Source organism: Apodemus sylvaticus, chromosome 12, assembly GCF_947179515.1.
Source record: "Apodemus sylvaticus chromosome 12, mApoSyl1.1, whole genome shotgun sequence".
Lineage (NCBI taxonomy): Eukaryota > Metazoa > Chordata > Mammalia > Rodentia > Muridae > Apodemus > Apodemus sylvaticus.
Genome location: NC_067483.1, coordinates 78,398,739 through 78,425,375, shown reverse-complemented (window position 1 = coordinate 78,425,375; position 26,637 = coordinate 78,398,739). Strand labels below are relative to the sequence as shown.

Here is a 26,637-nt window from a genome sequence, read left to right as displayed (position 1 = left end):
ACAAAGGCAATAACAATACATATCCTCCTCCTAAAGACTGTATTCACCAGGGGCTCACAAACCCTCCCCGCTGAGAGAATCTCTTGTGTGCAGTGTGGAAGCAGCACCCGTCAATACCAAGCCTGTTATCAAAAGGCTGTAAATAGAAGGTGGGAATTGCCTCAGAGAGATGGGGGGGGGGGGGGGAGGAGGGGAGGAGGAGGGGAAGGGGAGGATGGGGGAAGGAGAGGGGAAGGGAAGGGGGAGGGGAGGGGGAACTCCTGGAAGAGACTGAGACATGAGAGATTTCATCACCCAGATTCTGAGGAGACAGATGTATGAAACTGAGGAGAGGTAACCAACCAGCCGCCATGTTGCACTCATAGAATAGAATAACGGGTTATATTAATCACAAGCTAGTTGGGGAACAAGCCCTAGCTTACAGCCTAGGCATTTATTCATAAATAATTAAATTTCAGAGTTATTATTTGGGAACTGGGGCAAGGGCAGAAAAGACTGCTGTTACAGAGCTGTTAACAGTTGGTGGCCTGTGGGAAGGTGTAGGCTAAAGACGAACAGGGTTCACCTGAATGGGGGCCTGGAAGGGCAGAGAGAAGACTGAAGCCAAGACAAGGTTCCGATTAGGGCTCAAAGCTTAATAAGAGCTGTGGTTTTCAAAGGGAACGCCCACAAGCCCACCCCATCTCAGCGTCCCAGCCGGGGGATACAGCAGAGCAAGGTCAGAGCTGCAGCCCGAACAGCTCCGGTCCCGTGGGAGCCTGCATGTGCAGGCAAGACAGACGTGCCACCAAGGTCCACAAGGCCTGCCCGTGACAAATGTTCAAGTCTGCTTAGCCTGCTCACGGCTGGGAAGGTTACAGGGAGGGAGAGCCAGTTTTCTTCAAGGATGGGTTGACCAGGCTCCAATAAATAGTCCCACACCCAAAAAATGTACGAGCAGCATGAATTTGGACTCAGTTATGTCGAAATCAAAGTGGGAGGTGGGGGTGGGGGAGGGGTGACAAGGTGGGGATGGATCCAAGAAAAGTAGGGGTGGGGGTGAATGTCATCAAATTACACTGTGTGAATTCTTAGCAAGTTAATAAAAACGAAGCCTTTAAAGGTTGTATTTATGGATCTTCTAACATTCTGCTGCCTTGACTTGATGTTCTCAGAGCTCAGTGGCACAACACTAAGAACACCAAACTGCCTCCACGTGTGTCCTCCAAGCCCTTGCGGTTCCTGCTTCCCAGCTAGAAATTAGTGAGAACTAAGCTCCCTGCTGACTGCAGTGGGAAACCAGCGCACTGCTCATTTGAACTAGAGTCTGTGCTGGAGATGCCAGCATGGTGTCTCTGTAAACCTCTGAAGCCAGGTTTTCTCATTTATTTGTGAATTTTACACCCAGACACTCAGCCTTATTTCAAAATCAAAGTTAAATCACACTGAAGCAATGTCTTGAATGACTCTCAAGCATAAGAAGACAAAGTTTTAAACATTCCATAGAGAGTAAAACAATATCTGAGAGGGAAAGAGAGTGAACAGGTTGAACTCGCCATCTCCATCCTCGGAGGCCAGCCCCACGCAGGTCTGAGGGTATTTGGTGAGCACAGACATAATCCTAGCACTTTGAAGGCGAAGGCAAGGCTATCACCAGTTCTAGGCTAGCCTGGGCTACATATTAAGACTTGTCTGTAAAAAACAAAAACAAAAACAACCAAAAAAAAAAAAAAAAAAAAAACCCACCAAAAACCAAAAAAGCAACTTTTAAAATTTACAATGACCTGGGATTCCCCAGAGAGGACCCAAAATTTATAATTACTTTACCTCAATTTAATTTTTAACACTGAAACACACAGTTGAATGGATGAAAACCAGAGCCTTGACCAAGATAAAACAAAACAAAACAGAAAACAAAAACTGCTATCCTGATCAGCTACACCCCCAGTCCTCTGTCAGATATTCTGAATCAAGAAAAGGTTTTAGCAATGGATGTAATTTCCCCTTGGCTTTTAAGAGTTCCAAAGCTATTCATCATTTGGAGATCTCGTCTACTATGAAAATTCAACAAAGATTTCTGGTATTTCTAGCCGTAGTTCCCACCAGTAACTTAGAAGTTCCGGCTTAGAGAAACCGAGGGCATTCATTGTACTTAATAGGTTCGACAAATCTGGATGTGACACCTGAAGGGGTTAAATGTTCACATGATAAAATGATCTTGGAAAATGTCCGTCCTGGGCAGCTGGGAACTGTTACTATATAATACGTTTCCCGCCCTCTTTATTACAACTACTGAGATCCCCTGCAGTTTTTCCAACGTCCTAGAATCATTTAGCCAGAGTTCCAGGATCAAGAGCCCAGAAGATTCAAGTCAATAATCTGCCTGTCCAACCCCCACCCCCACGACTGTCAGCTGTGGATGGACGTCCAAGGATCTAGCAGTTGCTCAGTCCCACAAGGCAAGCAGGTGAAGAAGAACGAATCTTCCTTCTTCCAATGTCCTTGTGTAGGTCTCTAGCAGAAGGTGTGGCCCAGATTAAAGGTGTGTGACACCACGCTTTGCCCCAGATGACCTTGAACTCAGAGATCCCCTTGCCCTAGTCTCCTGGGATTCATAGCCACTATGCCTCAAGATTTCCATGCCAAGATCAGGAACTTGTATGTCCCAGCCTCAAGATCTGGATCACAGGTGAGCCTTCCGATTCTGGATTGTAGTTCAGTCCAGATGTAGTCAGGGTAACAAGCAGGAAGAGCCATTAGAGCAGGTTGGGGAAACTTCTTTCAGAGCTGAGGGCGGGTGACTGTCTGATGAGGCTGGGCGACAAAGGAAGCAGAAAGGCTGAGATGTGCAAAAGTAAATTTCGGTATGCCGAAAAGAAAGAGCAGGAACTAGGTGTGCATCTGAGGGCGAAGGTGTTTAAAAGCACAGGAGTGCAGAGTCAGAGGAGTTCTAAGGATATGCATGGCGAGATGGTGTTGGGTAACTTAAGACCATTAGAAAGCTTTAGCAAACAGGAAAGCTATGAAATAGTAAGAGTATATAAATAGAGAGTAAAAACACCACTTCCCTGACCGGGAATCGAACCCGGGCCGCGGCGGTGAGAGCGCCGAATCCTAACCACTAGACCACCAGGGAGTGACAATGAGAACTCTTCGTGTAGAATACCTAGGTCTGATCTGAAGTTTACTACTATTTATTAATTTAGTTTTTTGATGGGCAACCATAAACAGAAGATTTCAAAATATACCCACCCCTGGTACCTATTCTCCCGCTGGCCACAATCAAAATATCTCAAGCCTTTGTTAGGTCACGCAGTTTGGAGACAAGCTGAAAAGCATCAGAAAAATCCTGTCTGGGTCCTGGATTCAACAAACGTTAAAAGATATGCGTTGGCCGGGAATCGAACCCGGGTCAACTGCTTGGAAGGCAGCTATGCTCACCACTATACCACCAACGCGACACTAACACTGCTCGTTTGAGACGTTCTGACCTCCTAGCGGCTACCTTCGGAGAGCCAGGCCAAGCCATGAGTGTCACAGGCACCGGGGGCCGCTCCGGGCAGGCCGCCACGCCGACGGGCCTGGCACACCGCTGGCTCAGGCCCAGCGAGGCGCACCCGCCCGTTCCCACACACATGGAGCCGAACACGGTCGCGCTGAGCAATCACGGGAGGGCACGGGAGGGGCGCCGGGGAAGCGTGTTCGCAGGCGCCATGGCGCTGGGCTGGCTGCCCGGAAAAAAAGGGTCTGAGGGCTCCGGGGCACGTGTGCAGGAGGTCACGGTGCGGGCTGGATTCTTTGGGTCTGCGTTGTAGGGCGTGAGTCGAAGGGACGACGCCCATGGGGCCGCCTATCTAGGTAAGAAAATAAAATGTACTGTGTCTCCCCGTCGGGGAATCGAACCCCGGTCTCCCGCGTGACAGGCGGGGATACTCACCACTATACTAACGAGGACGACGCTGATGCGGTTGTTCGGACGCAAACCACTGTCGGATGTCCTCCGGGATCGCCAGCTTCGGTCTGATCCACGGTCCATCTCTGCCCTGCCCTGCACCGCACCTCAACCCTAAAGCCCCCGGGACCCGGCGACAACAGCCCTCGCCGCAGGACCCGGACCTGCGTGCAACCGTCCGGCGATTGCGCCCTGCCGACTTCTCCGGAGAAGAGGCTCCGACTGGCAAGCTTGGCTTGTTGCTGAACTGGTTCCTAAACCGAAGATGATGAGACGCGCCCGGGCTGGGTAAGGACCAACCAGAGACCCGGGAACATTGGAGCATCGTGTCCGTTGTAGTAGAATCCAGTTGCCTCTTCTCTGTGGCGAGGTTTGCAGCTTGAATTTGGAATCCAGATGGGGTTGTTGCTAGATCCAATCAGCTGAGGATAAGGGAGCACGCTCAAGCTGTCCCTTCCAAGTGAACTGTTTACACAGGTCCTATGTAGTCAGGATGGCCGAGCGGTCTAAGGCGCTGCGTTCAGGTCGCAGTCTCCCCTGGAGGCGTGGGTTCGAATCCCACTCCTGACAAGTTACTTTTTTTCTAGTCCCCGTTGTTCCTGCTAGGTAGCAATTTGCTGCCTTAAGTGTCTTTTCCCTTCCTCCCCGGACATGAATAGCAAGTACTCAACTATCTGCCTTAAATTACCTCTGCTCCCTTCCCCCCCTCGCCCCCTCGCCCCGTCCCTCTCGATATGTTTTTGTAAACGCTAGACAAGCCCTGCCTTTGTGATTGATCCCCAAGTCCTTTTCCTCAACCTGTACTTTTCTTTGAAGTGTTGGCGTCACTGCTTCCCCTCAACAGAAGTAAGTTACTCTATCTCGTCTTTCTCCTTATGCTTCTGCATTTTCAAATACTGCTAAAAACATTACCCTTCATGCTGAACCTTTTTCTAGGCCCTTTAGAATTTTATTTCCACTCTTGGATTACACAAGTACATGGGGAGTGAGGGCTCTTCTTTTCCAAATTAGCTATCCAGTGATTCCCACCTTGATTTAGTATATAGAACTATTCTTTTCTTACTGCGTTCTGATACTAGTCTTCACACACTAAGTTCCTGATTTTTGTACTTAGTTCTGAAATGCATTCATCCTTGGCTTGTTTCTTCGTGGGCATTGCTTTGCTCTGGATTGCGCTCGGGGCTTGGGAATGCTGGACAAGTGCTTCTTAGCTACAGTCGCCTGCTCTTTTCGAATTTCTGAGATAGGGTCTGTGATGGTTTGTATCTGCTTGTCCCAGGGAGTGGCACAATTAGGAAGTGTGGCCTTGTTGGAGTAGCTGTGTCACTGTGGGCCTGGGCTTTAAGACCCTCACCCTAGCTGCCCGGATGTGAGTATTCTGCTAGCAGCCTTCAGATGAAGATGTAGAACTCTCAGCCTAGATGCTGCCATGTTCCTGCCTTGATGATAATGGACTGAACCTCTGAACTTGTAAGCCAGCCCCAATTAAATGTTGTGCTTTATAAGAGTTGCCTTGGTCATGGTGTCTGTTCACAGCAGGAAAACCCTCACTAAGACAGGGTCTCACAGAGTTGTCCAGAGTGGCCTCAAACTATGTAGCATAGGCTGGCCACACACTTAAGGTCTCCAGTTTTCAAGAACTCGTCTTGAAGCTGCTTCTGCTTTTCATTTCCCCTGTGTCTCCCACAGCTCCTCTTTAAATCTTTTTACTAGGCTTTAAGTAGTACTTTTTTTTTCATGTGAATGCAGTAGATGCAGGGCCTGAAACGGAAATCAGAATTCCTGGGGTGGAGCTGCAGCAGTCGTGAGCTGTCACATGTGTTCCAGGAGCCAAGCCTGAGCCTTCTACAAGTTGTAGCTGTGTTGACCTTGGATGACAGGCCTGCCCCACCACACCTGGTTTAGTTGTCACTGTTGATCAGGATAGCTTTGTGGAGTCAGTGGTGTCAGGTATTTCCTGTGGTTGCATTTCTCCCAAGACCAGAGCAAGGTTAGGAAGCTTCTTTCTGGTACAAGTTAGGCCAGTGTCACGAGTGTGGTCAGTGGGGGAGGAGCCTTTGGAAACCCGGGCTGCAGAGCACAGCTCTATGCTGAAAGACAGTAAGATGTGGTTGATTCTGAACTCATCATGGCCTGGAAACATGGTTTCAGTTTGTTCCAATCCAATAACACATTTCAATATGGAAACTGTTACATACGTTTTTTTTTCTTTTTCTTTTTCTTTTCTTTTCTTTTCTTTTCTTTTCTTTTTATCACAGAACTAAACAGATCATTAACCAAGGTATCTTTTAAGTAACCTAGTTTGACCATTGGTAGGGAGGAGAAACTGGAAAAGAACTCTACTGTGGGTCTTGAGTGTTACCTGAGGGTGTTAACTTGGTGTTTGGGTTAGAAGCAAGTGATTTGGGAACTGGATTTGATGGCGAAAAGGAGATTAGGTTAGATACAGAAGAGAACAGTGAATGACTACTAAGGAGACCAAAGACAGCCTGAAATAATTTGGCCGAGTTTTCAACATCCCATCTCCCTTGGTCAATCAGCCTTGTAGCATCTTTAACCACTCTCCTCCCCGCCTTCCTATGAGAACTGTAGTCTGCAGAATGGAATCTAAACAGTTTCAATGTTCCTAAGGTAGAGCATACACACAGCATATGCCTGCATTTATGAGGGTCATTGGTTAATTCTTTTCTTTTTTTTTTTTGAGGGTAAATTATTCTTTTTATTTTAAAATTATTTATGTTATTTTTTTTATTGAGTAGCTTCTTCATTTATATCGCCAATGGTAAAATCTTTCCCAATTTCCCCCCTCCCAAAAGCCCCCCTCCCCAATGATTCCCTACCCCTCCTTCCAGCCCCCCAACTCCCATTGTTTAATTCTTTTCTTTTCTTTCTTTCTTTCTTTTTTTTTTTGTTGTTTTTTGTTTTTTGTTTTTTGTTTTTTTTTCAAGACAGGGTTTCTCTGTGTAGCTCTGGTTGTGCTAGAACTCACTCTGTAGACCAGGCTGGCCTCGAACTCATGGCCTCGAACTCAGAAATCTGCCTGCCTCTGCCTCCCAAGTGCCCATTGTTTAATTCTTAAGCTTGCTCTTCTCTTTCCTTTTTCTTTGTGTTGTTGTTTGGGTTTTCTTTCTCTTTTTAAGGATGACGTCTTGCTATGTAGCTCTGGCTGGCCTTCAGCTAGAGGCAGTCCCTGGGCTTAGTTTTTTGCTGCTGTTGTCATGGGGTCATGTCAGGGGTATGTCATCATGACCTGCATTATATTTTGAGATGGATTTTGCTATGTTCCCTAGGCTGGTCTTGAACTTACCAACTCAAGTGATTCTTCCAACTGAGCCTCCTGAGTACTGGGACAACAGGCACACTTTATTCCACTAGCTCTGTGTTACGTAGCAAAGTGATAACTTGTAATAAAGCTTGCAATAAAGAGACCCTAATGCTATCACATCAGAAACGGCTCTTTGGTGGTCTTTGGGGTTCACGAACACCTCTGGATACAAGGGGACAGAGAAGGACGGGGTGGGGGTGGGGGGAGAGGCAGTTCAGAAACTCAAGGATAGACAGAGAGGGTGGGGGAGAGGACAGACAGGGAAGAAGAGGAGGTGGCTGAACAATCCTTTTATAGCAAGCCAGGCTCATACCTGGCTGTTGCTAGGCAACTGTTGGGCGGAGCCTAGAAGAAATGCTAACAATGCTCTCCAGGGCACGCTCTCCCTTGTATCTATACTAAACTCTCTCCAACACCATGGAAGAGTCATGTCAAGTCCTTCTTATTTCTTTTTTAATTAATTAAACTGTAGGAAATGAGAACTAAAGAAGTGGCAAAGAGATTAAGAACATGTATTCTTCTTGCAGAGAACCCAAGGTTCCTAGCACCTGTATCAGGTGTCTCACACCTTCTATTACTCCAGCTCCAGGGGCTCCAACATCCTCTCATCCTCCTCTGGCCTCCATGGGCCCTTACACTCGTGTACACACACCACAACACAATGTGCATAGTTTATTTTCATCACTTAATTGATTTCTTTTTTTGGGATAGTGTTTCTCTGGGTACCCCCGGGCTGTCCTGGAACTCACTTTGTAGACCAGGCTAGCCTTGAAACCAGAGATCCACTTGCCTCTGCCTCCGGAGTGCTGAGATTAAAAGTGAAGGGATGGAAAAAACGGCCTGACTCTGGTGACCCCAGGAAATCAGTAGTTTAAAATGCTATCTCGCTTTGTTAGAAACTAGGTAAAAGGTCACACCAGAGCCCGCCCTTTGTTTAGACCTAGCAGAAAGGCCTTGAATAGGTGATCCTGGCCCCATAGGGTAACTGGAAATGGGCTAAGCTTATCTTGCTTCTGTAAACTTACGCCATTACCCCTAAGCAGGAGTTCACGCAGCTGTAGACATTATAGGAAACTAATTGGTCCACTGAGCGCGGGCTCCGATAATTTAAGCTGATTGGCCTACAAACTATGGAGTTCGAGGGCTCTCCATGCTAAGAAATGATTGGTTTGTGATTCGCGGGCTTTGTCATAAACTTATAAAAGCTGTCTCAATTCGGCACTCGGGGTCCATAGTCCTCTAACCCTGCGTGGTGCATGGCTATGGAACCCAGAATTCTGGAAATAAAGAAATCCTCATGCTATTGCATCAAGACCGTTTCTTGCGAGTGATTTGGGTGTCGCCTTCTGGGATGTGGGGTGCTGGGGCACCCTCAGTTTTTGGGGTCTTACAAAAGCATGCCTCACCACCTCTTACTTTTTTGACATTAATAGTCAGCAAATACGCCGAGTGGTGGTTTCCCATGCCTTTAATCCCAGCACTTGGGATTCAGAAAAAAAAAAGTCAGCAAATAATAAATAAATAATGCGAGCAACTCACAACTCTCAAGAAGTCCCTGAATCTTACAATGTTCACAAGGCCCCTCTATCCCAGAACTTATATAAGCAATAAGGATGCCTGTGGACAGAGCAGTCGCTGAAACCTATAAGCTTCCTATAAGTCATTGCAGAGAGTTCCAGGGAATGCAACGTTCATGAGTCACCAGGCAGATTGGGGTGGGATTTGCAGTAATCCAGCTGTCCTTGAGTCATCTGTGCCTGTAAATAACCCCACCCACACTTCTATAAATAACCCCAATAAAGTAATTGGTTTGCCATTGTCAGCTAAACAAGGATCAACAGAACTAAAGATGAGTTTGGGAGAAATGCTCGCACAGTCCTGCTCATGGGTAACCAGATACACAACTAAAGCCGAACAGTCTGAAGGCATCTGCAGCAGGAATCCTCAAATACCATATGCTCCCCCCCCACCCCCACCCCCCGTCCTGTGTGGTAGGGCACTTTTTTGCTGTGGCAGTAGTTGCATGGGTCTTGCTACAGGTAGAGAGGCATAACTAAGGGTATCCTGTGGAGAAGTGGAAAGTACATTGTCGGGATAGCCTACCCGCATACATATTATGTCAACAGGCTATGAATGCGTGCCCCTGTATTGCATTTCTACAGACCTGCTTTCCATATGTAAATGCGTATGACTTCCTCACCTGCTCCAAAAGATGGAAACAGAGTGAAGCGCAATTCTCTGAGATTATTTTATGGTTAAAAAGCAAGCTGCCACAGGGGAGGTCACTTAGCCCTCAATCTGACCAACGGGCCAGCACTAAGAGATAGTACTGCTGCTGATTGGTTCAGAGTGGGCGTGGAGCCCCTCCCACTATGCTAATAAGTCTTTCTTAGTTTGAGAAAGAAGAGGGTTTTGGACGAATAAGGAGCTGGAGGCTGGTGCTGGAGGGAGAACTGAGCCCAGCAGTGAGGTAGAGCAGAAAAAGCCACGAGGTTGAGACGCAGTGGAATCTAGAAGGCTGGCTGAGGGACTGCTCCCAGCAAAGAGGCTAACAGGCTTACACTAGACAGAGGTCTCCCTGTCTTTATTATTAAACTCCAAGTGGGACCTCCCAAAGTGCCACAATAGTCTTCAGATAGAATCTCAGAGTGGCTCTTGACTCCTATCTCATATCAAGTGCATGCCTTCTGGATGAGTTAGTGGGTTTCTCCAGATGAGTGTAGAGACGCCCTGGGAATGGTTAAAGATTTAAGCCAAAATTTAAAATACCTGAGAGTAACAGGGTGGAGGACATGGACAGGTTGCCAAAGAGGTCACATGGCCATTGGTTTTTTTTTTTAAAGATGTATTTATTGTTATATCTAACTAAGTCCACTTAGCTGTCTTCAGACACACCAGAAGAGGATGTCAGATTTCATTACAAATGGTTGTGAGCCACCTTGTGGTTGCTGGAACTTGAACCCAGGACCTTCGGAAGAGCAGTCAGTGCTCTTAACCGCTGAGCCATCTCTCCAGACCCCCATGGTCACTGTTATGTGTAATAAAACATATGACCAAGGTCAAGATGGTTCCTCAGGAGGAGTGTGTGTATGTGTGTGTGTGTGTGTGATTACAGTGAGAAAGAAACATGAACCTAGTGCCTTCTGCATTAGCCTCTGACATAGAATAAAGGAAGAATGAGACAGACATGCTGGCTGGCTTAAGGCTGAGGGAGCTGAGGGGAAAAAACAGTGAGTACAAGTTAGATTTGTTCTAGAGAGCCCTTTGTAGGGTCCGAAAACGTGAATGTCGTGAGGAAAATATATGTGTTAAGAGGGGAAAAAAAGACACATTAAATGTGCCTTAACAGCTGGGTGGTGGTGGCACACACCTGTAATCCCAGCACTCTGGGAGGCAGAGGCAGGCAGATTTCTGAGACCAAGGCCAGCCTGGTCTACAGAGTGAGTTCCAGGACAGCCAGGGCTATACAGAGAAATCCTGTCTTGAAAAAACCAAATCCAAAACAAACAAACAAACAAACCCCACCAAACCAAACCAAACCAACAAACAAAAAAAAAACCCAAAAACCAAACAAAAAAAATAAATGTGCCTTAAAAACATATTGGTTGGGGGCTGGAGAGATGGCTCAGCAGTTAAGAACACTGACCACTCTTCCGAAGGTCCTGAGTTTAAATCCCAGCAACCACATGGTGGCTCACACCCATCCATAATGAGATCTGACTCCCTCTTCTGGAGTGTCGGAAGACAGCTACAGTGTACTTACATACAATAAATGAATAAATAAACTTTAAAAGAAACATGTGGGTTAGGTTTGAACTTTTTTTTTTAAGATTTATTTATCTATTATATGTAAGTACACTGTAGCTGTCTTCAGACACACCAGAAGAGGGCGTCAGATCTCATTACGGATGGTTGTGAGCCACCATGTGGTTGCTGCGATTTGAACTCAGGACCTTTGGAAGAGCAGTCGGTGCTCTTACCCGCTGAGCCACCTCTCCGGCCCCAGGTTTGAACTTTAATATCGAAAAAGTAGAAGTCCCTGGGCAATGGTAGCACACGCCTGTAATCCCAGCACTTGGGAGGCAGAGGCAGGCGGATTTCGGATTTCTAAGTTCGAGGCCAGCCTGGACTACAAAGTGAGTTCCAGGACAGCCAGGGCTACACAGAGAAACCCAGTCTTGAAAAACAAACAAACAAAAAAGTAGAAATCACTGGGCAGTGGTGACACAGGCGTTTAATTCCAGCACTCAGGGAGCAGAGGCGGGCAGACAGATCTCTGTTAGTTTGAGGTCAGCCTGGTCTACAGAGAGAGTTCCAGGACAGCCAGGGCTACACAGGGAAACCGTGGGAGTCTCCCAGCCACAGGAGGCCGAGGAAAAGGAAAGGGTAAGACGCGATGGGTGGCACCAAGAGCTAAGTCGTCACTTTCGGGTGTGCGCTTGTGGGTGGTGGATGGTGGTAGGTGGGTGGTGGGTGGTGGGTGGTGCCCATGGCCTTGGAGGTTTTCTGTGGACAGAAGGCGCTCACAGCTGGCTGGCTGGTTGACTTACCCGTGTGCGTGCTCAGACCCAGACCCCTCCTCAGCCCACCTTTCCCGACGGGAAACAACGTGCCCACCACACGCTCCACCTCCACGGCCCACCCCCGCTCCCCAGCAGCAGCGGCTGTCTGGTGTTGAGAGCACCAGATCCCAACAGGTGTGTGGGAGAGAGTTTGGGAGGCGAGGAGAGTGTATGTGCTGGAGAGGTTCCTGAAGGAGGCAAGAGAAGCAGGGAGTGGGGTGGGGCGGGGTGCTGTGGAGCAGGGATGTGCGTGTGTCCACGTTGCAAAAGGCAAGGTTGTCAGGAGTGGGATTCGAACCCACGCCTCCAGGGGAGACTGCGACCTGAACGCAGCGCCTTGGACCGCTCGGCCATCCTGACGGCGGCTGTGTGCTCCACGGCGCTCGCCTCGCAGGCATCCGGCGCCCACGCGCGCGCGCGCAAGCGGACTGGACGCGACGGGGCGCTCGCCCGGGCTGGCGCGGGGCTGGTCGCGTCGGGGTGCTCAAGCTGCCGGCCCGCTCCGCCTCGCCCGGAGCCAGCGCGTCGAGTCGAGTCGACGTGGAGACGCTGCTAGGCGCCAGAGTGGCTCCAGGTCCCGGTCGGGATCCCCGCAGCCCAGCACGCGCGACCGCCCGGCCAGGTGTGTCGCGCCAGCCCGCCCTGGGGACGCGGTCGGCGAGGGATGACCGGGTGTCCAGCGCGGATGGGGAAGGGGTCCAGCGAGCAACACGGTGGTGCCCCGGGGCTGCGGGTCCGGGTCCTGGTGCCGCAGCCGGGTCCCGGGGGCCTGCGGTTTGCGGTGGAGTGCAGAGCACCGGGTGGGCGTTGGAGGAGACGGAGGTTGTGGGTCGTGCGTGGTGTGGTAGACGGGCCGCCGTCCGTGTGTGGCGGTGTGCATGGTCCTCGTTAGTATAGTGGTGAGTATCCCCGCCTGTCACGCGGGAGACCGGGGTTCGATTCCCCGACGGGGAGGCATGACGTCCTTTTTGGACACACAGGCGGCCCGCGGGGCGCTGTCCCTTCCACCGACGCCCCACACGCAGACCGGGACCCGGACCCGGACCCAACCCCGCACCGTGACCTCCAGCACACGTGCCCCGGAGCCCTCAAACCCTTTTTTCGGGCAGCCAGCCCAGCGCCATGGCGCCTGCGAACACGCTTCCCCGGCGCCCCGGACGTGCCCACCCGTGATTGCCCGGCGCGACCGTGTTCGGCTCCATGTGTGTGGGAACGGGCGGCGTGCGCCTCGCTGGGCCTGAGCCACCGGTGTGCCAGGCCCGTCGGCGTGGCGGCCTGCCCGGAGCGGCCCCGGGGGCGCTGGCCTGGGCCGGCGCGCCAGGTTGCAGCCGCCAGCAGGCGAGAGCGCCCAGGAAGACGGGCCTGTGCGCGCGAGTGCGCCAGGCTCCCGTGGGTCCCGAGGGAGAGCGCGGAGCGTCGGAGCCGTGGGTGTGGCTGTGTTTCGGGCGGGCGCCCCGCGTGCGTGCGCAGGGCTGTAAGCGGTGGGCGGCGTCGAAGGCCCCGCTGGGCGCTGTCCGGTGTCAGTCGGCGGCGTCGTGCGGGCGCCCTGCCGGCGGTGCGGCGTTGGTGGTATAGTGGTGAGCATAGCTGCCTTCCAAGCAGTTGACCCGGGTTCGATTCCCGGCCAACGCAGCGTGCCCACGTTTTGCCAAGGTCCCGGACCTAGGGGGACCTGGCCTGGCCCTCCGGCGCCTCTGAGTTGGTCGCAAGGCCAGGCAAGCGCTCGACCTTTTCGGGTTGTGAGGAGCGGGAAGAGACCAGGCAGGGGCACCGGTGCCCAGTCCGGGAGCTCACACCCGGCTTGCCAGGCCAGCGGCAGAGACAGGGGGCAAGTGGCAGGGCCGGGACGGGACAGGCGCGGAGAGCGGAGCGCCGAGCGCAGAGCGCCGAACGACCAACGCCAGCCTCCCAAGGTAGGCCGGGCGATGCATCGGGCGGTCGCGGAGCGGGAGAGGTGCAGGCGGGCAGGCGGGCAGGCGGGCAGGCGGGCAGGCGGGCAGGCGGGCAGGCGGGCAGTCGGGCAGGCGAGCAGGCCGGCATGCAGTGCGCCTGCCACCCTGGCGGAGACGCTGCGTGTCTGAGTGGCTGCAGGAGTCGGTAGCCAGGGCCGTCGGGCCGACGCTCCCTGGTGGTCTAGTGGTTAGGATTCGGCGCTCTCACCGCCGCGGCCCGGGTTCGATTCCCGGTCAGGGAAGCCTCTCTTCTTCCTCTCTGCACCACCTTCACTTCCCACCTCGCTCCCTCCCTCACGCTCCCTTTTACCCAACACTTCTTACACACACCACACACCAAGAACACGGGACACCAGGCACACCCACGCTCGCGCACGCTCTCTTACCCGGGTACCCGATACCCCAGACACAGCTGCACCTTCACCCTCTCCCTCTCTCCACGCTGCCCATTCTTTTCACACATTACCACTCCGGACCAGCCTCTCTGCTCTGCTCTGCTCTGCTCTGCTCTGCTCTGCTCTGCTCTGCTCTGCTCTGCTCTGCTCTGCTCTGCTCTGCTCGCACACACCAACTTTGCCCCTCTCCAGCTCAGACTCGCTGCTTACCCTGGAGCCCACACCACGCACCCACCCACATCACAAGCGGACCTTTCTCACACGCGCCCGGATCACACATACTCGTCCACTCCTGGGGCCTCCTCAGGAGAACTCCATCTCCTCTTGGTCCTCAAATGGACCACCTGCAGCACATGCAGAGCATGCATCGCATGCATCATGCGCTCCCAGGCAGCTTTCATGAAGATTCACAAATGAGCGTCCAGTTCAGACACCGGCAGCGATTTCTTTCATTTAACACACACACACACACACACACACACACACACACACACGCACGCACGCACACACACACACCTTGTATATATATGCATACCTATTACCCCGTATACATATATGTGATATTTTATGTGTGAAAGCACGCGGGCGTGTTTGTGTGTGTGTGTGTGTGTGTGTGTGTGTGTGTGTGTATGTGTGTACTTGTATTTTTGGAAAATCTCTAGGAGATGTCGGAGAATGGAACACGGTGCTGGTGGTGGCCTTGGTGGTGGTGGCACGGAGAGAGGCACGGTTGCAGGGTCGGAAGGGGTTCCTGTGGGCAGGTGTTATCTCGGGGCAGATGTTCCAGGCAGAGCCAGAGAGATGCACGTGGTGTGATTCCCGCCACCGGCTTCTCAGGGACCACCAGTGTGGGACGCGAGCCAGGATTTCCCCGCAAGCCCCCAGAGCGGCTTGGGAGAGCAGAGGCCATGCCGGGAGGCGGTATCGCCACCGTTTGTCGGGATCCTTGTGTCGTGCGGGCATGAGTAGGCAAAGTAATGTTTGCCTAGCGGATGCCTGCCCTGCCCGGGCCCCTCTGTCCTGACCCTGCCAGCCAGCGTGGGGCACAGTGTCAGATCCTGAGTGCTGAGCGGTGGACTGAGCTCCACCTCAGTGGGTGGCATGGGGAGAGATGCCAGAAATGGCTGCTTTTCACTGTATCTAGGGTAGATCGACAGCAGAAGGGAGAGTTGTTTTCAACAAGTCCTTCGACTCTGAAGAAGTCCTTGTAGAAAACCGAGGTGGTCCTCTCTCATCTCTGGTTGTTTTTCTGAAGGAACTTTCCCGTCTTTGGGCCACTTGGGAGTCACAAGATGGTCCTGGCACACCCAGAACAACGTCGTGCATTATTAAAGTAAGTCCTGGAGACTGTAGCCAGTAAACGACAAAAGTTGCAGGGACCTGACGGTTTCCTTTGTGAACTATCTACACAAGGCTAGGGACTTTGGTATGACGAACCCGTCTTAGCCTCCTCTGCCAAGGGAAAACAAAAATCCAACGAGGTTTGTGTAACGATCAAGAAATATGCTGTGGTGTGCCTGGCTGTTCCAGGGAGCTGCAGGTCACTGAGGCGGGACTGCTCTGCTGCCTGCAAGGGGGCACCTTCCTATTTATCTTGGAGTGACCCTCTCTCTCTACTCAGAACAACCATAGTTCTGAGCTCTGAGGAAAGCGGGTGGGGCAAGCCTGTAGGGAGAAGCCCTCCACTCACAGCTTCTGCATCACTTCCTGCCTCTGGGCTCCTGTTGGGACTTCTCTCTGTGAGGGACTTCAGAGCCAGCCTTAAGGGGAAACACTTTACTTCTCTGCCCAAGGTGCTTTTGGTTGACAGTGCTTGAGCACAGGAATACAAACTCTAGCTCGGTTAGAAATTGGAACCAGGAGTGGGGTACTGCCGGGACAGACCCGATCAGGTACCTCTTTGGGCGTGGAGAGTGGGGGGACTTTGAAATCTAGACTGGGGAGGCTGCAAGCTGGATGCTTCTTGTTCCCTGCGCTCTCCTTAGGAAGCTTGGAAGGGAATCTTGAGAGCAATGAAGATGACAAGACAGAGGACGAACTCACGAGGGTGTTTTTCTTTCGATCCCTCCACATCCCCTCAGAGGGCAGACTCTGTTTGGGCCATTTCCTATAAGGAGTTAGGAATCTGTGGTCCAGGTCAGCCCAGGCTGGAGAATCCTCTGTGACTACTGAGCAGGAGACTGGATCCACCAAGGGTCCAGCACAATCATTGCCCCTTGTTGAGTGGTGTTCAGTGGGAGCTGAGAAACAAGCCATGATTACCAAGCCAGCGGCATCGCTGGGGTGAAACCCTCGGGGACTGTTTCCTGAAGGCTACCATGCAGAGGCTGCGTTGCATGGGGGTCCAGACTGCAACTCATGCTAGCCAGCCATTGGAGAACGTGTAGGAGCCAGCCAGGCTGTGATGGATGGAAGGCACGGATGGATGGATCCGAGAGCAGCTGGGGAGTAGGGTTGCATGGGAGGGACGAGTCCGGCAGCCTGCTCCCATGGACTGGGCTGCTTCAGCTCCTGTTTATTTCCAAGACCCCCATACATGACCAGCTTCCCCAGCTGCAGCAACAGCAGCAGGAAGAGGAGCAGCATCAGAACTGGGATCAGACAGAAGACAACCACCAGGGACAGCATCACCACCACCACCACCACCACCACCACCACTGGCAGCAGCAGCAGGAGAAAAACAAACAAACAAACAAACAAACAAAACCAAACAAAATCACAAAAGACAAACAACAGCAACAACAACAACAACAACAACAACAACAACAAAGCGACCAACAGAGGCATCCCCATGACCACCAGTGGCAGCAGCAGTAGCAGAGCGACACCCCTGTGTGTGAGCATCAGTGATGGTCACTGAGGGACCTGTCAGTGAGGGAGGGCTTGGCATGGAGGACCATGGAATCAAGTGTGTGCTCTTGTGACTCTCAGGGCTGTGCTGTGCTGTGCTGTGCTGTGCTGTGCTGTGTGTGTCCCTTTCTCTTTCTCCATCTGTCTCTCTGTGTGTGCTCTTTGTGTGTGTGTTTGTGTGTGTGTGAGTGTCTCTTCCTCTCTGTCTGTCTCTCCTTCTGTCTCTCTCCGAGTGGGCGCACCCAAGCCATGCACGCATGTGTATATTTCTAATCTGTCTGTCTCCCTCATCTCTGTGTGTTTCTGCCCCTCTCTCTGTTTCTCTCTCAATCTCAATCTGTCTCTTTATCTCTCTCTCTGCCTTTCTCTGTCTCTGTCTCTCTCTCTTCCTGTGTGTGTGTGTGTGTGTGTGTGTGTGTGTGCATTCAAGAGTGCGTACTCATGTTCTCGGCAGCTCACTCACTCAGCAGACAGGGAGGAGTGGACAGGAATGCCAATGTGAGAGCGAATGGCCCCCAGTGCCCTGATGTCCGGTGTGAGGTTGGGCTCTGTAGGATGAAGACACAGCTGAGAGAGGTCTGCATTCCCCACAGTCTGCATCCCAGATGAGGATGTGTTGTGTTCAACACTGTAGGGAGGGAGGCTATAGGTGCCGGTGGTGTCAGATTAAGATGGCTCAGAGCTTAAGAGCACCAACTGCTCTTCCAGAGGTCCCGAGGTTAATTCCCATCAACCACCTAGCTCACAACCGGAATCCGGTGCCCTCTTATGGTGTATCTAAAGACAATGACAGTGTGCTTACCGAAACCGAATAGATATTAGATAGATAGATAGATAGATAGATAGATAGATAGATAGATGAGAGATGAGGAAGGAATAAAGGAGGAGGAGGAGGAAGAAGAAGGAGGAGGAGGAGGAGGAGGAGGAGGAGGAGGAGAGGAGGAAGAGGAGGAGGATGGAAAAAGAAAAGGAAAAGGAAAAGGAAGAATGAGGAAGAGGAGGAGGAGGAGGAAAAGAAATAAGAAGGAGGAGGAGGAAGAGGAGGAGGAGGAAGAGGAAAAGAAAGAAGGAGGAGGAGAAAGATGAGAAAGAGAACGAGGAGGAGGAGTAGAAGAAGGAGAAGAGGAAGAGGAAGAGGAAGAGGAAGAAGAAGAGAAGGAGACGAAGGTAATGAGTGGTGAGATGGTGTAGGTCTCCTGGTGCTGGAGGGGAGTGTGTAGATGGGTAGTGTGAATGCACCAAGTGATTTAAGGTGATTGTAAGTTGTTTGCAGTGTGTGGGACTGTGGATGTGAGGTGAGAGGAGAGGAAGAGAGAGTGTCTGTCTGGGGCAGTGTTACAGCATGTGTGTCCAGGAGGTGTGGTGTGCATGGTGAGGTGTCCCAGGGAAACGTGGGCATGAGTACCAAAAGGGACTGGACTCTGCATGGGCCGGGAATCGAACCCGGGCCTCCCGCGTGGCAGGCGAGAATTCTACCACTGAACCACCCATGCCTCGATTACAACCCTTCCCTTGACGATCATACCGTCTGTGCAGCCTGGCAGTCCCAAGACTCATCAGCTCACTTTCCTCCGACCGACCGACCCTCGGCCCGAAATGTAGGATGGATGGATGGATGGATAGATGCACGGACGGACGGACGGACGGGTACATGGATGCATGGATCTATGAATGGATGGATTCATGAAGAGATGCAAGGATGGATGGATGGATGGATGGATGGATACAAGGATGGATAGATAATTGGATGGAGACATGGATGCATGGATGGACGGAGAGACGGTTGCTTGGGTTGGTGGATGGGTAGGTGGAAGGATGTGTGGATGGATGGATGGAGCAGTCAGGGGAGGCCAATAGGGCCCCGCAGAAGGGAGGAGAGTCCGGGGGTGCTGGGGTGAACCCCGTCTCGCTGAGAAGCCGCTGGCTCTTTCCTACGTGTGTGTGTGTGTGTGTGTGTGTGTTTGCGTGCACACGCGCACGAGTGTGAAGCGAGCGCGCGAGGAGAGCTGGTTCAGGGCGGGCACCGGGCCATGTAAGGAGGCCAGGGCTTAGGCGTGGTGGATGGAAACTCAGGGCTCCCCAGACTGCATTTCCTTCGGCACCCCCTGCGGGCCGGCGATGTGTCTAGCCGGCGGAGCAGCTGGTCTGTCGGCAGTTGTGGGGCCACCAGGCGTCAGGCAGGTGTGCGCCTGGGGGCCGGAGGAGGGCGTGGAGGTGCGGGAGGCACTGCAGTTGCAGTGCAGAAGCCCGGAGGATCACAACATAGCAGCATGGGTACCGTGGGAGTCTCCCAGCCACAGGAGGCCGAGGAAAAGGAACGGGCAAGACGCGATGGGTGGCACCAAGAGCTAAGTCGTCACTTTCGGGTGTGCGCTTGTGGGTGGTGGATGGTGGTAGGTGGGTGGTGGGTGGTGGGTGGTGCCCATGGCCTTGGAGGTTTTCTGTGGACAGAAGGCGCTCACAGCTGGCTGGCTGGTTGACTTACCCGTGTGCGTGCTCAGACCCAGACCCCTCCTCAGCCCACCTTTCCCGACGGGAAACAACGTGCCCACCACACGCTCCACCTCCACGGCCCACCCCCGCTCCCCAGCAGCAGCGGCTGTCTGGTGTTGAGAGCACCAGATCCCAACAGGTGTGTGGGAGAGAGTTTGGGAGGCGAGGAGAGTGTATGTGCTGGAGAGGTTCCTGAAGGAGGCAAGAGAAGCAGGGAGTGGGGTGGGGCGGGGTGCTGTGGAGCAGGGATGTGCGTGTGTCCACGTTGCAAAAGGCAAGGTTGTCAGGAGTGGGATTCGAACCCACGCCTCCAGGGGAGACTGCGACCTGAACGCAGCGCCTTAGACCGCTCGGCCATCCTGACGGCGGCTGTGCGCTCCACGGCGCTCGCCTCGCAGGCATCCGGCGCCCACGCGCGCGCGCGCAAGCGGACTGGACGCGACGGGGCGCTCGCCCGGGCTGGCGCGGGGCTGGCCGCGTCGGGGTGCTCAAGCTGCCGGCCCGCTCCGCCTCGCCCGGAGCCAGCGCGTCGAGTCGAGTCGACGTGGAGACGCTGCTAGGCGCCAGAGTGGCTCCAGGTCCCGGTCGGGATCCCCGCAGCCCAGCACGCGCGACCGCCCGGCCAGGTGTGTCGCGCCAGCCCGCCCTGGGGACGCGGTCGGCGAGGGATGGCCGGGTGTCCAGCGCGGATGGGGAAGGGGTCCAGCGAGCAACACGGTGGTGCCCCGGGGCTGCGGGTCCGGGTCCTGGTGCCGAAGCCGGGTCCCGGGGGCCTGCGGTTTGCGGTGGAGTGCAGAGCACCGGGTGGGCGTTGGAGGAGACGGAGGTTGTGGGTCGTGCGTGGTGTGGTAGACGGGCCGCCGTCCGTGTGTGGCGGTGTGCATGGTCCTCGTTAGTATAGTGGTGAGTATCCCCGCCTGTCACGCGGGAGACCGGGGTTCGATTCCCCGACGGGGAGGCATGACGTCCTTTTTGGACACACAGGCGGCCCGCGGGGCGCTGTCCCTTCCACCGACGCCCCACACGCAGACCGGGACCGGGACCCGGACCCAACCCCGCACCGTGACCTCCAGCACACGTGCCCCGGAGCCCTCAAACCCTTTTTTCGGGCAGCCAGCCCAGCGCCATGGCGCCTGCGAACACGCTTCCCCGGCGCCCCGGACGTGCCCACCCGTGATTGCCCGGCGCGACCGTGTTCGGCTCCATGTGTGTGGGAACGGGCGGCGTGCGCCTCGCTGGGCCTGAGCCACCGGTGTGCCAGGCCCGTCGGCGTGGCGGCCTGCCCGGAGCGGCCCCGGGGGCGCTGGCCTGGGCCGGCGCGCCGCGTTGCAGCCGCCAGCAGGCGAGAGCGCCCAGGAAGACGGGCCTGTGCGCGCGAGTGCGCCAGGCTCGCGTGGGTCCCGAGGGAGAGCGCGGAGCGTCGGAGCCGTGGGTGTGGCTGTGTTTCGGGCGGGCGCCCCGCGTGCGTGCGCAGGGCTGTAAGCGGTGGGCGGCGTCGAAGGCCCCGCTGGGCGCTGTCCGGTGTCAGTCGGCGGCGTCGTGCGGGCGCCCTGCCGGCGGTGCGGCGTTGGTGGTATAGTGGTGAGCATAGCTGCCTTCCAAGCAGTTGACCCGGGTTCGATTCCCGGCCAACGCAGCGTGCCCACGTTTTGCCAAGGTCCCGGACCTAGGGGGACCTGGCCTGGCCCTCCGGCGCCTCTGAGTTGGTCGCAAGGCCAGGCAAGCGCTCGACCTTTTCGGGTTGTGAGGAGCGGGAAGAGACCAGGCAGGGGCACCGGTGCCCAGTCCGGGAGCTCACACCCGGCTTGCCAGGCCAGCGGCAGAGACAGGGGGCAAGTGGCAGGGCAGGGACGGGACAGGCGCGGAGAGTGGAGCGCAGAGCGCAGAGCGCCGAACGACCAACGCCAGCCTCCCAAGGTAGGCCGGGCGATGCATCGGGCGGTCGCGGAGCGGGAGAGGTGCAGGCGGGCAGGCGGGCAGGCGGGCAGGCGGGCAGGCGGGCAGGCGGGCAGGCGGGCAGGCGGGCAGTCGGGCAGGCGAGCAGGCCGGCATGCAGTGCGCCTGCCACCCTGGCGGAGACGCTGCGTGTCTGAGTGGCTGCAGGAGTCGGTAGCCAGGGCCGTCGGGCCGACGCTCCCTGGTGGTCTAGTGGTTAGGATTCGGCGCTCTCACCGCCGCGGCCCGGGTTCGATTCCCGGTCAGGGAAGCCTCTCTTCTTCCTCTCTGCACCACCTTCACTTCCCACCTCGCTCCCTCCCTCACGCTCCCTTTTACCCAACACTTCTTACACACACCACACACCAAGAACACGGGACACCAGGCACACCCACGCTCGCGCACGCTCTCTTACCCGGGTACCCGATACCCCAGACACAGCTGCACCTTCACCCTCTCCCTCTCTCCACGCTGCCCATTCTTTTCACACATTACCACTCCGGACCAGCCTCTCTGCTCTGCTCTGCTCTGCTCTGCTCTGCTCTGCTCTGCTCTGCTCTGCTCTGCTCTGCTCTGCTCTGCTCTGCTCTGCTCTGCTCTGCTCTGCTCTGCTCGCACACACCAACTTTGCCCCTCTCCAGCTCAGACTCGCTGCTTACCCTGGAGCCCACACCACGCACCCACCCACATCACAAGCGGACCTTTCTCACACGCGCCCGGATCACACATACTCGTCCACTCCTGGGGCCTCCTCAGGAGAACTCCATCTCCTCTTGGTCCTCAAATGGACCACCTGCAGCACATGCAGAGCATGCATCGCATGCATCATGCGCTCCCAGGCAGCTTTCATGAAGATTCACAAATGAGCGTCCAGTTCAGACACCGGCAGCGATTTCTTTCATTTAACACACACACACACACACACACACACACACACACACACACACGCACGCACGCACACACACACACCTTGTATATATATGCATACCTATTACCCCGTATACATATATGTGATATTTTATGTGTGAAAGCACGCGGGCGTGTTTGTGTGTGTGTGTGTGTGTGTGTGTATGTGTGTACTTGTATTTTTGGAAAATCTCTAGGAGATGTCGGAGAATGGAACACGGTGCTGGTGGTGGCATTGGTGGTGGTGGCACGGAGAGAGGCACGGTTGCAGGGTCGGAAGGGGTTCCTGTGGGCAGGTGTTATCTCGGGGCAGATGTTCCAGGCAGAGCCAGAGAGATGCACGTGGTGTGATTCCCGCCACCGGCTTCTCAGGGACCACCAGTGTGGGACGCGAGCCAGGATTTCCCCGCAAGCCCCCAGAGCGGCTTGGGAGAGCAGAGGCCATGCCGGGAGGCGGTATCGCCACCGTTTGTCGGGATCCTTGTGTCGTGCGGGCATGAGTAGGCAAAGTAATGTTTGCCTAGCGGATGCCTGCCCTGCCCGGGCCCCTCTGTCCTGACCCTGCCAGCCAGCGTGGGGCACAGTGTCAGATCCTGAGTGCTGAGCGGTGGACTGAGCTCCACCTCAGTGGGTGGCATGGGGAGAGATGCCAGAAATGGCTGCTTTTCACTGTATCTAGGGTAGATCGACAGCAGAAGGGAGAGTTGTTTTCAACAAGTCCTTCGACTCTGAAGAAGTCCTTGTAGAAAACCGAGGTGGTCCTCTCTCATCTCTGGTTGTTTTTCTGAAGGAACTTTCCCGTCTTTGGGCCACTTGGGAGTCACAAGATGGTCCTGGCACACCCAGAACAACGTCGTGCATTATTAAAGTAAGTCCTGGAGACTGTAGCCAGTAAACGACAAAAGTTGCAGGGACCTGACGGTTTCCTTTGTGAACTATCTACACAAGGCTAGGGACTTTGGTATGACGAACCCGTCTTAGCCTCCTCTGCCAAGGGAAAACAAAAATCCAACGAGGTTTGTGTAACGATCAAGAAATATGCTGTGGTGTGCCTGGCTATTCCAGGGAGCTGCAGGTCACTGAGGCGGGACTGCTCTGCTGCCTGCAAGGGGGCACCTTCCTATTTATCTTGGAGTGACCCTCTCTCTCTACTCAGAACAACCATAGTTCTGAGCTCTGAGGAAAGCGGGTGGGGCAAGCCTGTAGGGAGAAGCCCTCCACTCACAGCTTCTGCATCACTTCCTGCCTCTGGGCTCCTGTTGGGACTTCTCTCTGTGAGGGACTTCAGAGCCAGCCTTAAGGGGAAACACTTTACTTCTCTGCCCAAGGTGCTTTTGGTTGACAGTGCTTGAGCACAGGAATACAAACTCTAGCTCGGTTAGAAATTGGAACCAGGAGTGGGGTACTGCCGGGACAGACCCGATCAGGTACCTCTTTGGGCGTGGAGAGTGGGGGGACTTTGAAATCTAGACTGGGGAGGCTGCAAGCTGGATGCTTCTTGTTCCCTGCGCTCTCCTTAGGAAGCTTGGAAGGGAATCTTGAGAGCAATGAAGATGACAAGACAGAGGACGAACTCACGAGGGTGTTTTTCTTTCGATCCCTCCACATCCCCTCAGAGGGCAGACTCTGTTTGGGCCATTTCCTATAAGGAGTTAGGAATCTGTGGTCCAGGTCAGCCCAGGCTGGAGAATCCTCTGTGACTACTGAGCAGGAGACTGGATCCACCAAGGGTCCAGCACAATCATTGCCCCTTGTTGAGTGGTGTTCAGTGGGAGCTGAGAAACAAGCCATGATTACCAAGCCAGCGGCATCGCTGGGGTGAAACCCTCGGGGACTGTTTCCTGAAGGCTACCATGCAGAGGCTGCGTTGCATGGGGGTCCAGACTGCAACTCATGCTAGCCAGCCATTGGAGAACGTGTAGGAGCCAGCCAGGCTGTGATGGATGGAAGGCACGGATGGATGGATCCGAGAGCAGCTGGGGAGTAGGGTTGCATGGGAGGGACGAGTCCGGCAGCCTGCTCCCATGGACTGGGCTGCTTCAGCTCCTGTTTATTTCCAAGACCCCCATACATGACCAGCTTCCCCAGCTGCAGCAACAGCAGCAGGAAGAGGAGCAGCATCAGAACTGGGATCAGACAGAAGACAACCACCAGGGACAGCATCACCACCACCACCACCACCACCACCACCACTGGCAGCAGCAGCAGGAGAAAAACAAACAAACAAACAAACAAACAAAACCAAACAAAATCACAAAAGACAAACAACAGCAACAACAACAACAACAACAACAACAACAAAGCGACCAACAGAGGCATCCCCATGACCACCAGTGGCAGCAGCAGTAGCAGAGCGACACCCCTGTGTGTGAGCATCAGTGATGGTCACTGAGGGACCTGTCAGTGAGGGAGGGCTTGGCATGGAGGACCATGGAATCAAGTGTGTGCTCTTGTGACTCTCAGGGCTGTGCTGTGCTGTGCTGTGCTGTGCTGTGCTGTGTGTGTCCCTTTCTCTTTCTCCATCTGTCTCTCTGTGTGTGCTCTTTGTGTGTGTGTTTGTGTGTGTGTGAGTGTCTCTTCCTCTCTGTCTGTCTCTCCTTCTGTCTCTCTCCGAGTGGGCGCACCCAAGCCATGCACGCATGTGTATATTTCTAATCTGTCTGTCTCCCTCATCTCTGTGTGTTTCTGCCCCTCTCTCTGTTTCTCTCTCAATCTCAATCTGTCTCTTTATCTCTCTCTCTGCCTTTCTCTGTCTCTGTCTCTCTCTCTTCCTGTGTGTGTGTGTGTGTGTGTGTGTGTGTGTGTGTGTGCATTCAAGAGTGCGTACTCATGTTCTCGGCAGCTCACTCACTCAGCAGACAGGGAGGAGTGGACAGGAATGCCAATGTGAGAGCGAATGGCCCCCAGTGCCCTGATGTCCGGTGTGAGGTTGGGCTCTGTAGGATGAAGACACAGCTGAGAGAGGTCTGCATTCCCCACAGTCTGCATCCCAGATGAGGATGTGTTGTGTTCAACACTGTAGGGAGGGAGGCTATAGGTGCCGGTGGTGTCAGATTAAGATGGCTCAGAGCTTAAGAGCACCAACTGCTCTTCCAGAGGTCCCGAGGTTAATTCCCATCAACCACCTAGCTCACAACCGGAATCCGGTGCCCTCTTATGGTGTATCTAAAGACAATGACAGTGTGCTTACCGAAACCGAATAGATATTAGATAGATAGATAGATAGATAGATAGATAGATAGATAGATAGATAGATGAGAGATGAGGAAGGAATAAAGGAGGAGGAGGAGGAAGAAGAAGGAGGAGGAGGAGGAGGAGGAGGAGGAGGAGGAGAGGAGGAAGAGGAGGAGGATGGAAAAAGAAAAGGAAAAGGAAAAGGAAGAATGAGGAAGAGGAGGAGGAGGAGGAAAAGAAATAAGAAGGAGGAGGAGGAAGAGGAGGAGGAGGAAGAGGAAAAGAAAGAAGGAGGAGGAGAAAGATGAGAAAGAGAACGAGGAGGAGGAGTAGAAGAAGGAGAAGAGGAAGAGGAAGAGGAAGAGGAAGAAGAAGAGAAGGAGACGAAGGTAATGAGTGGTGAGATGGTGTAGGTCTCCTGGTGCTGGAGGGGAGTGTGTAGATGGGTAGTGTGAATGCACCAAGTGATTTAAGGTGATTGTAAGTTGTTTGCAGTGTGTGGGACTGTGGATGTGAGGTGAGAGGAGAGGAAGAGAGAGTGTCTGTCTGGGGCAGTGTTACAGCATGTGTGTCCAGGAGGTGTGGTGTGCATGGTGAGGTGTCCCAGGGCAACGTGGGCATGAGTACCAAAAGGGACTGGACTCTGCATGGGCCGGGAATCGAACCCGGGCCTCCCGCGTGGCAGGCGAGAATTCTACCACTGAACCACCCATGCCTCGATTACAACCCTTCCCTTGACGATCATACCGTCTGTGCAGCCTGGCAGTCCCAAGACTCATCAGCTCACTTTCCTCCGACCGACCGACCCTCGGCCCGAAATGTAGGATGGATGGATGGATGGATAGATGCACGGACGGACGGACGGACGGGTACATGGATGCATGGATCTATGAATGGATGGATTCATGAAGAGATGCAAGGATGGATGGATGGATGGATGGATGGATACAAGGATGGATAGATAATTGGATGGAGACATGGATGCATGGATGGACGGAGAGACGGTTGCTTGGGTTGGTGGATGGGTAGGTGGAAGGATGTGTGGATGGATGGATGGAGCAGTCAGGGGAGGCCAATAGGGCCCCGCAGAAGGGAGGAGAGTCCGGGGGTGCTG

At 54.0% G+C, this 26,637-nt stretch overlaps 1 protein-coding gene and 14 non-coding genes across 16 annotated transcripts in view; 8 read left to right on the top strand and 7 right to left on the bottom strand.

The window, feature by feature from the left end:
• Positions 1 to 3,043: 3,043 nt before the first annotated feature.
• On the bottom strand, positions 3,044 to 3,115 carry Trnae-cuc (transfer RNA glutamic acid (anticodon CUC)). The gene has a single exon. It is a non-coding gene; the product is annotated as a tRNA-Glu (tRNA).
• A 250-nt stretch (positions 3,116 to 3,365) lies between these two features.
• On the bottom strand, positions 3,366 to 3,437 carry Trnag-ucc (transfer RNA glycine (anticodon UCC)). The gene has a single exon. It is a non-coding gene; the product is annotated as a tRNA-Gly (tRNA).
• A 424-nt stretch (positions 3,438 to 3,861) lies between these two features.
• Trnad-guc (transfer RNA aspartic acid (anticodon GUC)) lies at positions 3,862 to 3,933 on the bottom strand. The gene has a single exon. It is a non-coding gene; the product is annotated as a tRNA-Asp (tRNA).
• Positions 3,934 to 4,418: 485 nt separating this feature from the next.
• Trnal-cag (transfer RNA leucine (anticodon CAG)) lies at positions 4,419 to 4,501 on the top strand. The gene has a single exon. It is a non-coding gene; the product is annotated as a tRNA-Leu (tRNA).
• A 7,594-nt stretch (positions 4,502 to 12,095) lies between these two features.
• Trnal-cag (transfer RNA leucine (anticodon CAG)) lies at positions 12,096 to 12,178 on the bottom strand. Its single transcript has one exon. It is a non-coding gene; the product is annotated as a tRNA-Leu (tRNA).
• Positions 12,179 to 12,700: 522 nt separating this feature from the next.
• Positions 12,701 to 12,772, top strand: Trnad-guc (transfer RNA aspartic acid (anticodon GUC)). The gene has a single exon. It is a non-coding gene; the product is annotated as a tRNA-Asp (tRNA).
• A 585-nt stretch (positions 12,773 to 13,357) lies between these two features.
• The window catches only part of LOC127697825 (low affinity immunoglobulin gamma Fc region receptor II-like), a 130,145-nt gene continuing 116,865 nt past the window's right edge, over positions 13,358 to 26,637 (top strand). The window contains exon 1 of one of the 2 annotated variants that reach the window (XM_052201114.1): positions 13,358 to 13,731. The gene's annotated coding sequence lies outside the window, so the exon portion shown is untranslated. Of the gene's footprint in view, positions 13,732 to 21,050; positions 21,426 to 26,637 lie in introns of those variants that run through there. The other variant, XM_052201113.1, reaches the window with a different exon arrangement.
• Trnag-ucc (transfer RNA glycine (anticodon UCC)) lies at positions 13,379 to 13,450 on the top strand. Its single transcript has one exon. It is a non-coding gene; the product is annotated as a tRNA-Gly (tRNA).
• On the top strand, positions 13,941 to 14,012 carry Trnae-cuc (transfer RNA glutamic acid (anticodon CUC)). Its single transcript has one exon. It is a non-coding gene; the product is annotated as a tRNA-Glu (tRNA).
• Positions 18,438 to 18,508, bottom strand: Trnag-gcc (transfer RNA glycine (anticodon GCC)). The gene has a single exon. It is a non-coding gene; the product is annotated as a tRNA-Gly (tRNA).
• Positions 19,790 to 19,872, bottom strand: Trnal-cag (transfer RNA leucine (anticodon CAG)). The gene has a single exon. It is a non-coding gene; the product is annotated as a tRNA-Leu (tRNA).
• Trnad-guc (transfer RNA aspartic acid (anticodon GUC)) lies at positions 20,395 to 20,466 on the top strand. The gene has a single exon. It is a non-coding gene; the product is annotated as a tRNA-Asp (tRNA).
• On the top strand, positions 21,073 to 21,144 carry Trnag-ucc (transfer RNA glycine (anticodon UCC)). Its single transcript has one exon. It is a non-coding gene; the product is annotated as a tRNA-Gly (tRNA).
• Trnae-cuc (transfer RNA glutamic acid (anticodon CUC)) lies at positions 21,643 to 21,714 on the top strand. Its single transcript has one exon. It is a non-coding gene; the product is annotated as a tRNA-Glu (tRNA).
• Positions 26,168 to 26,238, bottom strand: Trnag-gcc (transfer RNA glycine (anticodon GCC)). The gene has a single exon. It is a non-coding gene; the product is annotated as a tRNA-Gly (tRNA).